This window comes from Dermacentor silvarum, chromosome 8 (assembly GCF_013339745.2).
Source record: "Dermacentor silvarum isolate Dsil-2018 chromosome 8, BIME_Dsil_1.4, whole genome shotgun sequence".
In the NCBI taxonomy this organism is placed as follows: domain Eukaryota; kingdom Metazoa; phylum Arthropoda; class Arachnida; order Ixodida; family Ixodidae; genus Dermacentor; species Dermacentor silvarum.
Window position 1 is genome coordinate 57,776,343 of NC_051161.1, and position 15,065 is coordinate 57,791,407.

General features: G+C 43.3%; 1 long non-coding RNA gene across 4 annotated transcripts; it reads left to right on the forward strand.

Moving 5' to 3' along the window:
* The first annotated feature begins 3,621 nt into the window (after positions 1-3,621).
* LOC125947510 (uncharacterized) lies at positions 3,622-9,334 on the forward strand. Of its 4 annotated transcripts, none has more exons than XR_007468345.1 (3): positions 3,622-3,808; positions 3,961-5,094; positions 8,479-9,334. It is a non-coding gene; the product is annotated as an uncharacterized LOC125947510 (long non-coding RNA). The 4 variants fall into 4 exon arrangements; XR_007468347.1 differs by having other exon boundaries at positions 3,961-4,545; positions 7,938-9,334; XR_007468346.1 differs by having other exon boundaries at positions 3,961-4,460; positions 7,845-9,334.
* Positions 9,335-15,065: the final 5,731 nt, after the last annotated feature.

Consider the following 15,065-nt stretch of genomic DNA (forward strand, 5'->3'; position numbering starts at 1 on the left):
CTCAAGAGGGCCCATCTCTACAGCTTGCTTATTTGCATGAATATAGCCCAGTAACCCCCCTCTCCCCCCTGTGCATTTTGCACATCACTGTGTGGCAAGCTAAACCACCAGGCAAATAGGCTGTACAGGAAAAAAAGAACCTGTCAATGCACTCGCAAAAAAGACTGCCTTACAAGCATGAAGTGGGTGCAGGTCTTCAAGGACAGTGTGGTTTTCATGGCTCTATCTCGTACTGCATGGCATGCTTGCACGGGTGTCGTATGTCTGAAGGTTGTCCATGACAGGCATGCATTTCTCTGGTGGAGTGCACACCATGCTACTATGCTGAAAGGTTGGTTGTTTGTTGTGATCATAATAATTTCTTTTACTCTGTTTTCCAAGAAGTCAAAAGTTCTCAATTGCATCATATTTGTTCAAATACAGTAATGTTGTTCAACGCTGTTATTAGCCAACCTTGGATCAAAAGCTGCATGTGAAATGGAATAGCAAGAGGACTTGGCAGTCTCTCCAAGCCAGCTTTTGCTTAAAATGACTAAAGTGTAAAGATGTAGAAAGATTTGTTGAGACATAGATGAGCACCTTTCATTTTATGTTGCAATATGGTGGCATCTTGTGTTGAAAAGAGACTACTTGGAGCGTAATCACATGGTTGTATGGTTGTGGTAATGTCAGCCATCCTGCATTGCAGGTCCCTTGTTCAAATGTTTGGAGGACCCACAGATTATCATTGATTGAAGAGCTAGGACTTTGCTGTGACCCGCACAATGTGAGGGATACCACAAAGTTACAAAGGTCTGACTTTAGGCCATGCTATGAAGTAAACCATTTGTGTGAGCTCTTCATGGTGTACTTGTTCGAAACGACTACATGGTACCTTCTGTGGGATGCCTTGTTTCGATTTGCAAGAGCAGGTGCCTTTGAACACAGCATCTTCTCTTAGCAGTCATGTATATTGCCTGTACATTTAAATGTTTTAAAGAAAAATCATGTTGATGCCTGTATACTGTAATGGTGTAAGCTTGGTTTCCTAGGCCTAGTGTCAGCGGGGTCCTTGTTTGTTTGTGTTGCAATTTTTGCTTGCATGTTTTTTCGCATTGCTTGTTGGAGTGTGTAAAGTACTGGACACACCCCAGATATATATGCAATGAGAGTCGGAGTTATCTTTCTCCTTTGCGCCCCAATTGAAGGCACAGCAAAGTATTGTGCAGCACAACAATGAGCATGAATCTTGAACATAAGGACTACTGAAATTCAGATTTACATATAGTATGCTGTAAACGGTAAAAAACAAGACGGTGCTGAAGGTATTTTTCATGCAGTTGAATTACCTGTGGTGCACAATGTGCCATGTCACTTGACTGCCTTTACAATTTCAAAGCAAATGACAAGGTACTACATTTCACTTGAGGCTGTCTGTATGGGCTAAGATGAGTGCTGATGCCACACCTTGAAAAGTAACAATGTCCACCAGGATCCGCAAAATGTCAGCATAGCTTGATTAAACGTGAACCTTTAGCATGCATCATGTGACAATTAAACTCTAGCAAAAAGGTAATGTCTACATCTACTGTATGTGCTTGGTACTGGAGAAGACAATGGGGTTTTAAGCATTCCTATTTACTTTGTGGGTTTGGAAAGCTTGACTGGATGCGTATGCTGCTGTTAGACACATTGTGCAATGAATGTACCTATGTTTATAAATGGGATTATTACAGGTGCCCCTAAAGCGTATACCTGTTTCTCTGTCTGCTGATTCTTGCATGCCCCAACACATTTCACGAGGGCAGCAACTGAGTGAATGAACCTGATAAAACACCAGCCAAGAACCTAGTAGTTTTCAAACGTATGGGAGCCATTATGGCTCCTATGCCACTAGTGAAATTTGCCAGAGGTGCTAAGTTCTCTCCTTGCACACCTAGGGGCCACAAAAAAATGTGTGGCGACTTTACAGGATCCATATACATGCATAAAAATTTAGCAGGAGCATTGCTTTAGCACCTGCGCGAACTTTTTTTTTACCTTTCATATGTTTAATGGCCAAGAAGTCACCAGTATTATGTATTGGGTATAGCCATCTAGTGAAAAAAGTTCAGTTTGCAGGCCTATGTCTGCTCTTCCCTTGCTCTGCTGCATTATAGAAGTGCCAGAATGGCACTTGTGTCACCCGAGATTACGTTACCCGACACTTAATGGTGAAGACGATGGCTACCAAACTGAAGATGTCAACGCACCTTTTATTGCGATAGCAATTATATGGACACTCCAAGTGAATTTTCGCGGTCGGCGTCGCCATAATGTTCCGTATAAAATCTAAGTGCAGTAAGATCGCGTGCCATTTGCTGTGTGTGTGAGGGTGAGTCGAGAAGGATGGCGGCTTGATGCGCGCCCAATGTTAGAGGTCACGCGCATGCGAAGGGGCGGGGGGGATATGATCGTACGGCAATGTGTCCATGCGCCCGCTAAGGGGTGCAGGCAACGTGCGTCTCTTACTCTATCACGGCCGTGGCTGCGCATACGCGACAGCGCATATGCGGCCCGCGCGCCCGATCATGGAGGTAATCTGCGATGGGTGCCAATGCTGGGTAGCCAAAATGGCTGGTGGCTTCATGTGCGCTGTCTTCACGCACGCATAGTGTTAGTTGGAGGTCGCATAATCACAATTCCCAGTGAACCACAAATATCCATTGGATGTACCACAAAAGACCAAATATCCAAGACATTTAACGACGTCCAGTTTACATCTATCGTACGTTCGACTGGTACGTGGCAGTCAAAGGTCATCCAGAGGACGTCGAATGTCCTTATGATTTGGACATCTCTTGCACATTCAAAGCTCTCGTGCATTGATCGTACATAGTGCGTTATGAGTAGATGCACGCACTATGCCGCAGAAATACAAGCAAATTGTCTCTAATGCATAACAATGGGAAGCTAGGAGAGCAAAAGCATTTAATTAATTATTTTGAAATTTAGCACGACCTTTGCTCGCACTGTTGGAGGTCTAGTAACGTTGCTGCCGGACACCGCGCGCAAAAGCCAATACTTTCGCCATTTTTTCGCTATGCTTTCGGTCTCGGTTACGTCATTTTCTTTCTCATACAAAGATGCTTTATTTTTCAGTTATATCTATTAGTACACTGTTGAAAATACGTAACCTTTAACTTGCTGATGTAATACGACAATTTATAAAGAAAAAAAAGAAGCTTGAACCAGCTTGAACTCGCAATAGCTCTGACTTCGCATCGCCACTGATATCAATTCAGCAACACGCGCCTCGATGCAAGTGCGCAGCAATGTTCCGGGCGTGAGCAGCGTGTGCTTTATTTGTGTCTTTTCGACTTTTGTGCGGTTGACCATGGCCCAAGTACGTGTATACTAGGCAGAACTGTACAGTTGCGTGCTGAAATTTCGAGCTGTGCTTCTGACTGCTATTTGTGGTACGTTTGTTCGCCTTGCGGAGCGCTTACGGGAATACTCGGGAGGCAATGTTTTGATGGTTAATTTTCGCACATGTTTGTATCGCTTGGTTTCCTGCGTTCCTCTTCAAGTGTCAGGGATATTTCTCATTTGCAATGCCTATCTCTAAGTCTCTGGCAGCATTATGTTATTGGCACTTTTGTGATCTGAGAAGCTGCCTGACCAAGTTGCCTATCAAGATGAACATTCCATCTCTGGATTCTGCTTGCGTGGAATTTATTTCACCATATATTTTTCAATGCAGCTAGAAAGTACTGGCTTTCTATCTTGAATCCGGTGGCCCCAGAAGCAAGTGCTGGCAAGCAGGCCATGCGCTTTTGGTCATTAATTAGTATGTTATACTACCTCTTACTAATCAGTTTTATTCTTTTTAATTATAATTGTGGCACTGTGCCTACTAGTCATTTTGTGCCTACTCGTTACTTGTGTTTTAATGAAGTTTAATTTTCAAGAATCTGTTTTGATTACGTTTTTTTTTTTTAGATCCGCGTTTAACCTGTTTGTATACAGCGAGAACATGTAATGAATAATTTCATACATGTGCGTGGCTGGGGGCCGATCATTTTTGTAATAAAGCTTTATCAGTTGTATAAATAAAAAAGTAACATTGGTATGACATTGTGAGTTTCACTGGTGTGCTTTACCTAGTGCTTACTGAACTCACTATTTTTCATTTATCCATTGCAGGATTTGTAATGATGCATAATGATCAAAATGCGGATTTACGGTTTTGTTAGCACAGTTTTCGCATTTTGATGAGCGCTAGAACTATATATAAAAGTTGACAGTCACTTTAGCGAACACTGAAGAGGATGAAGGCAGAAGCCTGCGCACTCACGAAGCATTAATTAAATTATTTGTCATTCTCATTCGCATGCGTTGTTACTTCTATTGTTTTCTCCTACCAAAGTTGTGGGCTCGAGTGCCTTAATTAACTTCGTCATAATTAACACCAATGGTTGCGGGCTCTACTCCCACCAAAGGTCGAGGGTTTGAGTGCCTTAATTGTATCTTAATTAACTTTGCCTTAATTAACACCAAAAGTCGTGGGTTTGACTTCCACCAAAGGTCGAGTGTTCGAGTGCCTTAATTAACTCTGCCCTAATTAACTTGCCTTAAGTAACTTCGCTCTAATGAACACCCAAGGTAGTGGGTTCGACTCTACCTTCACCATGTCAATTGGAATCCAACTTGGAGATAATTTGGAGATGTGGCCGATTCGCCCATCTCTCCAAGTGGTTTTGACTCCCAACAAAGGCCGTGGGTTAGAGTGCCTCAATTAACTCTATCTTAATGAACTATGCCTTAATTTGCTTCGACCTAATTAACACCAAAGGTCGAAGGTTCAATCCCCAATTTTGGTGCCATTAAATTTTGGTGCTGCAACGCTGGACATCGGATTTTTCGACCATTGAGCCATCTAAGGATTTCACCTTAAGTGTTGCAATTTATATTTTCACATTCACACGTTTACACGTTAACAAAACATTTCAAGCAAAGTCACCAGCTACATGCCGACAATGGGGGTAACTGTGCCATTAGTGTGCCTCAGCAGATGTACCATCGAGGACAAATTAAATGCGAACAGCGGAGTGTGTGGCCGAAGCATAACTAAAGGTATACTGTGCATGTCGTCGGCCAGTCGTTGTGCACGTGCGTGGGGATGTAGTTCTCGAGGAAGAGTGCAGCGCTGCTCGCCCTATTGCGATAAACGTCACCCGTATTTTGTCCGAAAGTTGTTTTCTCATCTCTCCTCGACAGTGCCATACCCACCTGGCAGTACAGTGTTATGGTGACTAGCACCATCGCTACATCTGTAGTGTGATATAGCTGGCATGCTACCCAGCTTGCTAACGTGCATTGCTTTGCTTTTGTTACCACCATCAAAGCTGACAGTGTCTAATCGTAATTTGAATAGCACGAAAAATGTATTGCATTGGATGCGCAACAACAGTGCTAGCCACCTTAAAAGTAATCACAGATAGGAATGGCACTGCAATAGTGGGGTGAGAATACAAGCTTCAAACAAAATACAGGTGACGTAATACGCACTAGGACAAGCAGCCCCGCACTCCGCATCGAAACCACATGCATGTACATGTGGTACATGTGGTTGTACATGTAACCACATGCGTGTAAAATGATCGCTGGCCGACGCCGCAGACTGTGCTTTTAGTTACGTTTTGGCCACACACTCTGCTGTTCCCATTTCATTTGTATTCAATAGTACATCTGCTGTGGCACTCGCAGGTATGCAGCTCAGTATAGCGTCAGCAGGAAATATCCACTAGATGTTCTATGGACCTCCTGCATCCCCAAAAAGAACATCTATTAGAGGTTACTTATGTCCAGCTGCGACATCCTTTCAACGTTAGAGCAACGTGATCTGGATGGGACTTAGATTATCCATGGTACGTATTTGTAATGTTGTTTGGATAAATATAGATATCTATAGGATGTGTGCAATGTCTCAAACATGATGTTCTATGGACATCTATGGTACATTAATGGTTCACTGGGTTTTCGCAGATGGTGAAGCGAGAGCCAGTACCCAGTGAACCACAAATATCCATTGGATGTACCACAAAAGACCAAATATCCAAGACATTTAACGACGTCCAGCTTACATCTATAGTATGTTCGACTAGTACGTGGCAGTCAAGGGACATCCAGAGGACGTCGAATGTCCTTATGATTTGGACATCTCTTGCACATTCAAAGCTCTCGTGCATTGATCGTACATTGTGCGTTATGAGTCGATGCACGCACTATGTCGCAGAAATACAAGCAAATTGTCTCTAATGCCTAAGAATGGGAAGCTAGGAGAGCAAAAGCATTTAATTAATTATTTTGCAATTTAGCACGACCTTTGCACGCACTGCTCGAGGTCTAGTAACGTTGCTGCCGGACACCGTGCGCAAAAGCCAATACTTTCGCCATTTTTTTTGCTATGCTTTCGGTCTCGGTTACGTCATTTTCTTTCTCATACAAAGATGCTTTATTTTTCAGTTATATCTATTAGTACATTGTTGAAAATACGTAACCTTTAACTTGCTGATGTGTTACGAGAGTTTAGAAAGAAAAAAAAAAGAAGCTTGAACTCGCAATAGCTTTGACTTCGCATCGCCACTGATATCAATTCAGCAACACGCGCTTCGATGCAAGTGCGCAGCAATGTTCCGTTCGCGAGCAGCGTTTGCTTTATTTGTGTCTTTTCGACTTTTGTGCGGTTGACCATGGCCCAAGTACTGTATGTATATACTAGGCAGAACTGTACAGTTGCGTGCTGAAATTTAGAGCTGTGCTTCTGACTGCTATTTGTGGTACGTTTGTTCGCCTTGCGGAGCGCTTACGGGAATGTTCTGGAGGCAATGTTGTGATGGTTAATTTTCGCACATGTTTGTATCGCTTGGTTTCCAGCGCTCCTCTTCAAGTGTCAGGGATATTTCTCATTTGCAATGCCTATCTCTAAGTCCCTGGCAGCATTATGTTATTGGCACTTTTGTGATCTGAGAAGCTGCCTGACCAAGTTGCCTATCAAGATGAACATTCCATCTCTGGATTCTGCTTGCGTGGAATTTATTTTACCATATATTTTTCAATGCAGCTAGAAAGTACTGGCTTTCTATCTTGAATCCGGTGGCCCCAGAAGCAGGTGCTGGCAAGCAGGCCATGCACTTTTGGTCATTAATTAGTATGTGATACTACCTCTTACTAATCAGTTTTATTCTTTTTAATTATAATTGTGGCACTGTGCCTACTAGTCATTTTGTGCCTACTCGTTACTTGTGTTAATTTAATAAAGTTTAATTTTCAAAAATCTGTTTTTGATTACGTGTTTTTTTTTTTTTTTTTTAGATCCGCGTTTAACCTGTTTGTATACAGCGAGAACATGTAATGAATAATTTCATACATGTGCGTGGCTGGGGGCCGATCATTTTTGTAATAAAGCTTTATCAGTTGTATAAATAAAAAAGTAACATTGGTATGACATTGTGAGTTTCACTGGTGTGCTTTACCTAGTGCTTACTGAACTCACTATTTTTCATTTATCCATTGCAGGATTTGTAATGATGCATAATGATCAAAATGCGGATTTACGGTTTTCTTAGCACAGTTTTCGCATTTTGATGAGCGCTAGAACTATATATAAAAGTTGACAGTCACTTTAGCGAACACTGAAGAGGATGAAGGCAGAAGCCTGCGCACTCACGAAGCATTAATTAAATTATTTGTCATTCGCATGCGTTGTTACTTCTATTGTTTTCTCCTACCAAAGTTGTGGGCTCGAGTGCCTTAATTACCTGTGCCTTAATTAACTTCGTCATAATTAACACCAATGGTTGCGGGCTCTACTCCCACCAAAGGTCGAGGGTTTGAGTGCCTTAATTGTATCTTAATTAACTTTGTCTTAATTAACACCAAAAGTCGTGGGTTCGACTTCCACCAAAGTTCGAGAGTTCGAGTGCCTTAATTAACTCTGCCGTAATTAACTTGCCTTAAGTAACTTCGCTCTAATGAACACCCAAGGTAGTGGGTTCGACTCTACCTTCACCATGTCAATTGGAATCCAACTTGGAGATAATTTGGAGATGTGGCCGGTTCGCCCATATCTCCAAGTGGTTTCGACTCCCAACAAAGGCCGTGGGTTAGAGTGCCTCAATTAACTCTATCTTAATGAACTATGCCTTAATTCGCTTCGACCTAATTAACACCAAAGGTCGAAGGTTCAATCCCCAATTTTGGTGCCATTGAATTTTGGTGCTGCGACGCTGGACATCGGATTTTTCGACCATTGAGCCATCTAAGGATTTCACCTTAAGTGTTGCAGTTTATATTTTCACATTCACACGTTTACACGTTAACAAAACATTTCAAGCAAAGTCACCAGCTACATGCCGACAATGGGGGTAACTGTGCCATTAGTGTGCCTCAGCAGATGTACCATCGAGGACAAATTAAATGCGAACAGCGGAGCGTGTGGCCGAAGCATAACTAAAGGTATACGGTGCATGTCGTCGGCCAGTCGTTGTGCACGTGCGTGGGGATGTAGTTCTCGAGGAAGAGTGCAGCGCTGCTCGCCCTATTGCGATAAACGTCACCCGTATTTTGTCCGAAAGTTGTTTTCTCATCTCTCCTCGGGCAGTGCCATACCCACCTGGCAGTACAGTGTTATGGTGACTAGCACCATCGCTACATCTGTAGCGTGATATAGCTGGCATGCACCCAGCTTGCTAACGTGCATTGCTTTGCTTTTGTTACCACCATCAAAGCTGCCAGTGTCTAATCGTAATTTGAATAGCACGAAAAATGTATTGCATTGGATGCGCAACAACAGTGCTAGCCACCTTAAAAGTAATCACAGATAGGAATGGCACTGCAATGGCGGGGTGAGAATACAAGCTTCCAACAAAATACAGGTGACGTAATACGCACTAGGACAAGCAGCCCCGCACTCTGCATCGAAACCACATGCATGTGTACAATCATCGCTGGCCGACGCCACACACTGTGCTTTTAGTTACGTTTTGGCCACACACTCTGCTGTTCGCATTTCATTTGTATTCAATAGTACATCTACTGTGGCACTCGCAGGTATACAGCTCATTATAGCGTCAGCAGGAAAGATCCACTAGATGTTCTATGGACCTCCTGCGTCCCCAAAAAGAACATCTATTAGAGGTTACTTATGTCCAGCTGCGACATCCTTTCAACGTTAGAGCAACGTGATCTGGATGGGACTTAGATTATCCATGGTACGTATTTGTAATGTTGTTTGGAGAAATATAGATATCTATAGGATGTGTGCAATGTCTCAAACATGATGTTCTATGGACATCTATGGTACATTAATGGTTCACTGGGTACGCACTCCCCGCTGCCGGCGCTATATCCCAGTGACCATTAATGTACCATAGATGTCCATAGAACATCATGTTTGAGACATTGCACACATCCTATAGATATCTATATTTATCCAAACAACATTACAAAGACGTACCATGGATAATCTAAGTCCCATCCAGATCACGTTGCTCTAACGTTGAAAGGATGTCGCAGCTGGACATAAGTAACCTCTAATAGATGTTCTTTTTGGGACGCAGGACGTCCATAGAACATCTAGTGGATCTTTCCTGCTGACGCTATAATGAGCTGTATACCTGCGAGTGCCACAGTAGATGTACTATTGAATACAAATGAAATAGCGAACAGCAGAGTGTGTGGCCAAAACGTAACTAAAAGCACAATGTGTGGCGTCGGCCAGCGATGATTGTACACATGCATGTGGTTTCGATGCAGAGTGCGGGGCTGCTTGTCCTAGTGCGTATTACGTCACCTGTATTTTGTTGGAAGCTTGTATTCTCACCCCGCCATTGCAGTGCCATTCCTATCTGTGATTACTTTTAAGGTGGCTAGCACTGTTGTTGCGCATCCAATGCAATACATTTTTCGTGCTATTCAAATTACGATTAGACACTGGCAGCTTTGATGGTGGTAACAAAAGCAAAGCAATGCACGTTAGCAAGCTGGGTGCATGCCAGCTATATCACGCTACAGATGTAGCGATGGTGCTAGTCACCATAACACTGTACTGCCAGGTGGGTATGGCACTGCCCGAGGAGAGATGAGAAAACAACTTTCGGACAAAATACGGGTGACGTTTATCGCAATAGGGCGAGCAGCGCTGCACTCTTCCTTGAGAACTACATCCCCACGCACGTGCACAACGACTGGCCGACGACATACACCGTATACCTTTAGTTATTCTTCGGCCACACACTCCGCTGTTCGCATTTAATTTGTCCTCGATGGTACATCTGCTGAGGCACACTAATGGCACAGTTACCCCCATTGTCGGCATGTAGCTGGTGACTTTGCTTGAAATGTTTTGTTAACGTGTAAACGTGTGAATGTGAAAATATAAACTGCAACACTTAAGGTGAAATCCTTAGATGGCTCAATGGTCGAAAAATCCGATGTCCAGCGTCGCAGCACCAAAATTCAATGGCACCAAAATTGGGGATTGAACCTTCGACCTTTGGTGTTAATTAGGTCGAAGCGAATTAAGGCACAGTTCATTAAGATAGAGTTAATTGAGGCACTCTAACCCACGGCCTTTGTTGGGAGTCGAAACCACTTGGAGATATGGGCGAACCGGCCACATCTCCAAATTATCTCCAAGTTGGATTCCAATTGACATGGTGAAGGTAGAGTCGAACCCACTACCTTGGGTGTTCATTAGAGCGAAGTTACTTAAGGCAAGTTAATTACGGCAGAGTTAATTAAGGCACTCGAACTCTCGAACTTTGGTGGAAGTCGAACCCACGACTTTTGGTGTTAATTAAGACAAAGTTAATAGATACAATTAAGGCACTCAAACCCTCGACCTTTGGTGGGAGTAGAGCCCGCAACCATTGGTGTTAATTATGACGAAGTTAATTAAGGCACAGGTAATTAAGGCACTCGAGCCCACAACTTTGGTAGGAGAAAACAATAGAAGTAACAACGCATGCGAATGACAAATAATTTAATTAATGCTTCGTGAGTGCGCAGGCTTCTGCCTTCATCCTCTTCAGTGTTCGCTAAAGTGACTGTCAACTTTTATATATAGTTCTAGCGCTCATCAAAATGCGAAAACTATGCTAAGAAAACCGTAAATCCGCATTTTGATCATTATGCATCATTACAAATCCTGCAATGGATAAATGAAAAATAGTGAGTTCAGTAAGCACTAGGTAAAGAACACCAGTGAAACTCACAATGTCATACCAATGTTACTTTTTTATTTATACAACTGATAAAGCTTTATTACAAAAATGATTGGCCCCCAGCCATGCACATGTATGAAATTATTCATTACATGTTCTCGCTGTATACTAACAGGTTAAACGCGGATCAAAAAAAAAAAAAAACGTAATCAAAAACAGATTCTTGAAAATTAAACTTTATTAAAACACAAGTAACGAGTAGGCACAAAATTACTAGTAGGCACAGTGCCACAATTACAATTAAAAGAATAAAACTGATTAGTAAGAGGTAGTATCACATACTAATTAATGACCAAAAGTGCATGGCCTGCTTGCCAGCACCTGCTTCTGGGGCCACCGGATTCAAGATAGAAAGCCAGTACTTTCTAGCTGCATTGAAAAATATATGGTAAAATAAATTCCACGCAAGCAGAATCCAGAGATGGAATGTTCATCTTGATAGGCAACTTGGTCAGGCAGCTTCTCAGATCACAAAGTGCCAATAACATAATGCTGCCAGAGACTTAGAGATAGGCATTGCAAATGAGAAATATCCCTGACACTTGAAGAGGAACGCTGGAAACCAAGCGATACAAACATGTGCGAAAATTAACCATCAAAACATTGCCTCCAGAACATTCCCGTAAGCGCTCCGCAAGGCGAACAAACGTACCACAAATAGCAGTCAGAAGCACAGCTCTAAATTTCAGCACGCAACTGTACAGTTCTGCCTAGTATATACGTACTTGGGCCATGGTCAACCGCACAAAAGTCGAAAAGACACCAATAAAGCACACGCTGCTCGCGCGCGGAACATTGCTGCGCACTTGCATCGAGGCGCGTGTTGCTGAATTGATATCAGTGGCGATGCGAAGTCAAAGCTATTGCGAGTTCAAGCTTCTTTTTTTTTTTTTTTTATAAACTGTCGTAATACATCAGCAAGTTAAAGGTTACTTATTTTCAACAATGTACTAATAGATATAACTGAAAAATAAAGCATCTTTGTATGAGAAAGAAAATGACGTGACCGAGACCGAAAGCATAGCGAAAAAATGGCGAAAGTATTGGCTTTTGCGCGCGGTGTCCGGCAGCAACGTTACTAGATCTCCAACAGTGCGTGCAAAGGTCGTGCTAAATTGCAAAATAATTAATTTAATGCTTTTGCTCTCCTAGCTTCCCATTGTTAGGCATTAGAGACAATTTGCTTGTATTTCTGCGGCATAGTGCGTGCATCGACTCATAACGCACAATGTACGATCAATGCACGAGAGCTTTGAATGTGCAAGAGATGTCCAAATCATAAGGACATTAGACGTCCTCTGGATGACCCTTGACTGCCACGTACTAGTCGAACATACTATAGATGTAAACTGGACGTCGTTAAATGTCTTGGATATTTGGTCTTTTGTGGTACATCCAATGGATATTTGTGGTTCACTGGGATTCAGGTCAGCGTTGTGACAGCGAGCGCTCGTGGGCATCAAGTGAGATCTGTTCATGTTAAGCTGTGCGTGCGGGACATATACCATGCTTGAAATTTTTTTAAGCAAGGGAATGTTTACTGCAATTTATAGGGCCTATAAAACATGTACCTTACTTAGTGTAGTCTATACTTTGCTATCGCTATCGGGTGATCCTTTCGGGCGAAATTGCGACTTTTTTCATTGTGCTTTGGCCTCCATTTCCTATAATTAGTCTCTCACCTACTTCCACATAGCCCGAGCTGTAATCAGCACTCCTTAAGTTTCCTACAAAGTTTAACCCATATAAACTAAGCTTAATATAAACAATGTTTATGTAGTTTTCACAAGCAGCCATGTGCACTGGGAGGGCAGATAGAGCGCTTAAACGCACATCCGACAAATTCACCACTGAAAGAAAGAGTAAATTGGCTCAGAAATGCTGGTTGCTAAAGTTCTTGGTTGGAGTCAAGTCTGCAATTGGCTTTTTAGAGCGGCATTTTGTCAAATGCTTGCCTTGAACAAAAACTGTGAATGACACACTTGCAAGAATGATGACAAAGTGTTGGTTGGCAAAATTGATGGTAAAATTTTTTCGGTGCCCAGAACACATTGCAGTTTTTTTTTTTTTTTTCTTGCTTTCATTTTCTCAGTGCTGTACCGAATGTGGGTGGAAAAAGGAAGTTTAGGTGCTAAAGAGCACTCGAAGTGAAGCTTACCTTGATTATCAGCGAGGAAGATTAGTCCCAATATATTCCAGCACTTTCCACACATATGGTATCCGAAGTGTTGCTGAAAGTGAAAATTCCTGGGATGATTGACGAAGATTATCAACTCCACTCTGACATGTTTCTGCAGACATGTGCTTCCTCCAAGCATGCGCAGTTCTTTCAAATTCCTAACCGCAACAGTTTATTGTTCAACTCTGACAAAACCATACTAAGTTCTTCGTTTCTTGACATGTGCAAGTACGTGAACCCCAGGTAGCCCAAATTATTCCGGAGGCACTACGGCGTGCCTCATAATCATATCGTGGTTTTGGCACGTAAAGCCCCATAAGTTAACTCTTTAGGCAAGCACGTATTTAGGAGTTAGAAATGTTCGATCATTGTACGTGCTGTGCACCGAAACCATATGCGTTGAACTTTACCAAAACTTCATCCACCCAACTACACAGGGCGCTTTTTGGTAAGTCATTTATTGCTCATTTTAGAGCGCATGCAGCTAAGGCGCTCGTTACTGCGTCGGCACTCGTAACCGAGCGAATGCGGAGTGCAGCGGGGGATGAGAGACGGCGAGGAGGAAAGCGGTGGGGGTGCAGCGGAAGCATGAGGCGGATAGCGGAGGAGGATATGGCGAAAGCGTGAGAAGAAAAGCGTAGTGCGGCGACGATGGCTACGAGATGGCGCCAGAGTAGCGCGCGTCGTCTGGGAATCTGTCGGCGGCGGCTGCTGTAAATCGCGCCCACGCGTCACCCACGCGCTGGCTCTCGCGATCTCCAGATTAGCGAAGCAGTCGCGCCACACTTGGCTCCGTTTGCAACGTCCCGCACGAGACAGATTGCCCACGCCAGCCCATATATCGCGAAATGACAACACCTATAGAGCGGCGCTCAAATTTTGCATTAGGGAGTATCGTAATCGTCGGGAAATTTTTTTTATTGCGATAGCAATTACATGGACACTCCAGGCGCATTTCTGCCGTCGCCGTGAGGTTCCGAATAAAGTCCAAGGGCAATAAAATCTCGTGTATGTGCGAGTGAAAGCGTGCGAGCCGGCGATCGCGGCTCAACCTCGCGCACGCAAGGGAGGGAAGCGGGAAGGGAGCGCGCAGTCTTCCCTCACGCGCAAGGCTCCGGGGGAAGGAGAAGGGGACGGGGGTAGGTTTCTACTCCGGGCGGCCCCGGCGCCCGCCCGGGCCGCTGTATCTTGAAAGCCACCTGCGTCGGGGACACAGTTCACCACGCAACACGAAGATCAATTCGCGCGCTTTCACACTCCAGCGTTCTGACGGCGAGTTTACACGGTCATCGAGTGTATGTGTTCACGTATGCTTGTGCGTGCGTGACACCATGCTTTTTAAGCCTATGTTTACAAGTTTATACGGCCGATAAAACTCCTATCCTTTATCTGTTCACTAATTTTATCGCAATCGATGGTTCGCCTTTCGGGCAAAACTACGACTTTTCTTTTTTATTTACGCCAGCTAAGCTTTATTTTTTCATTTATTACGCTTAAATTGCTTGAACAGGCCTTTTCAATGATAGATCACAATGACGAAGGATACGTAAGTAGTGTAAGCTCACAAGAAAAATTATTAATCGTAAACGGACAGGTAAGTGTTCGAATTAAAACAGCTTCTCTGTCGCATGATTATAAGC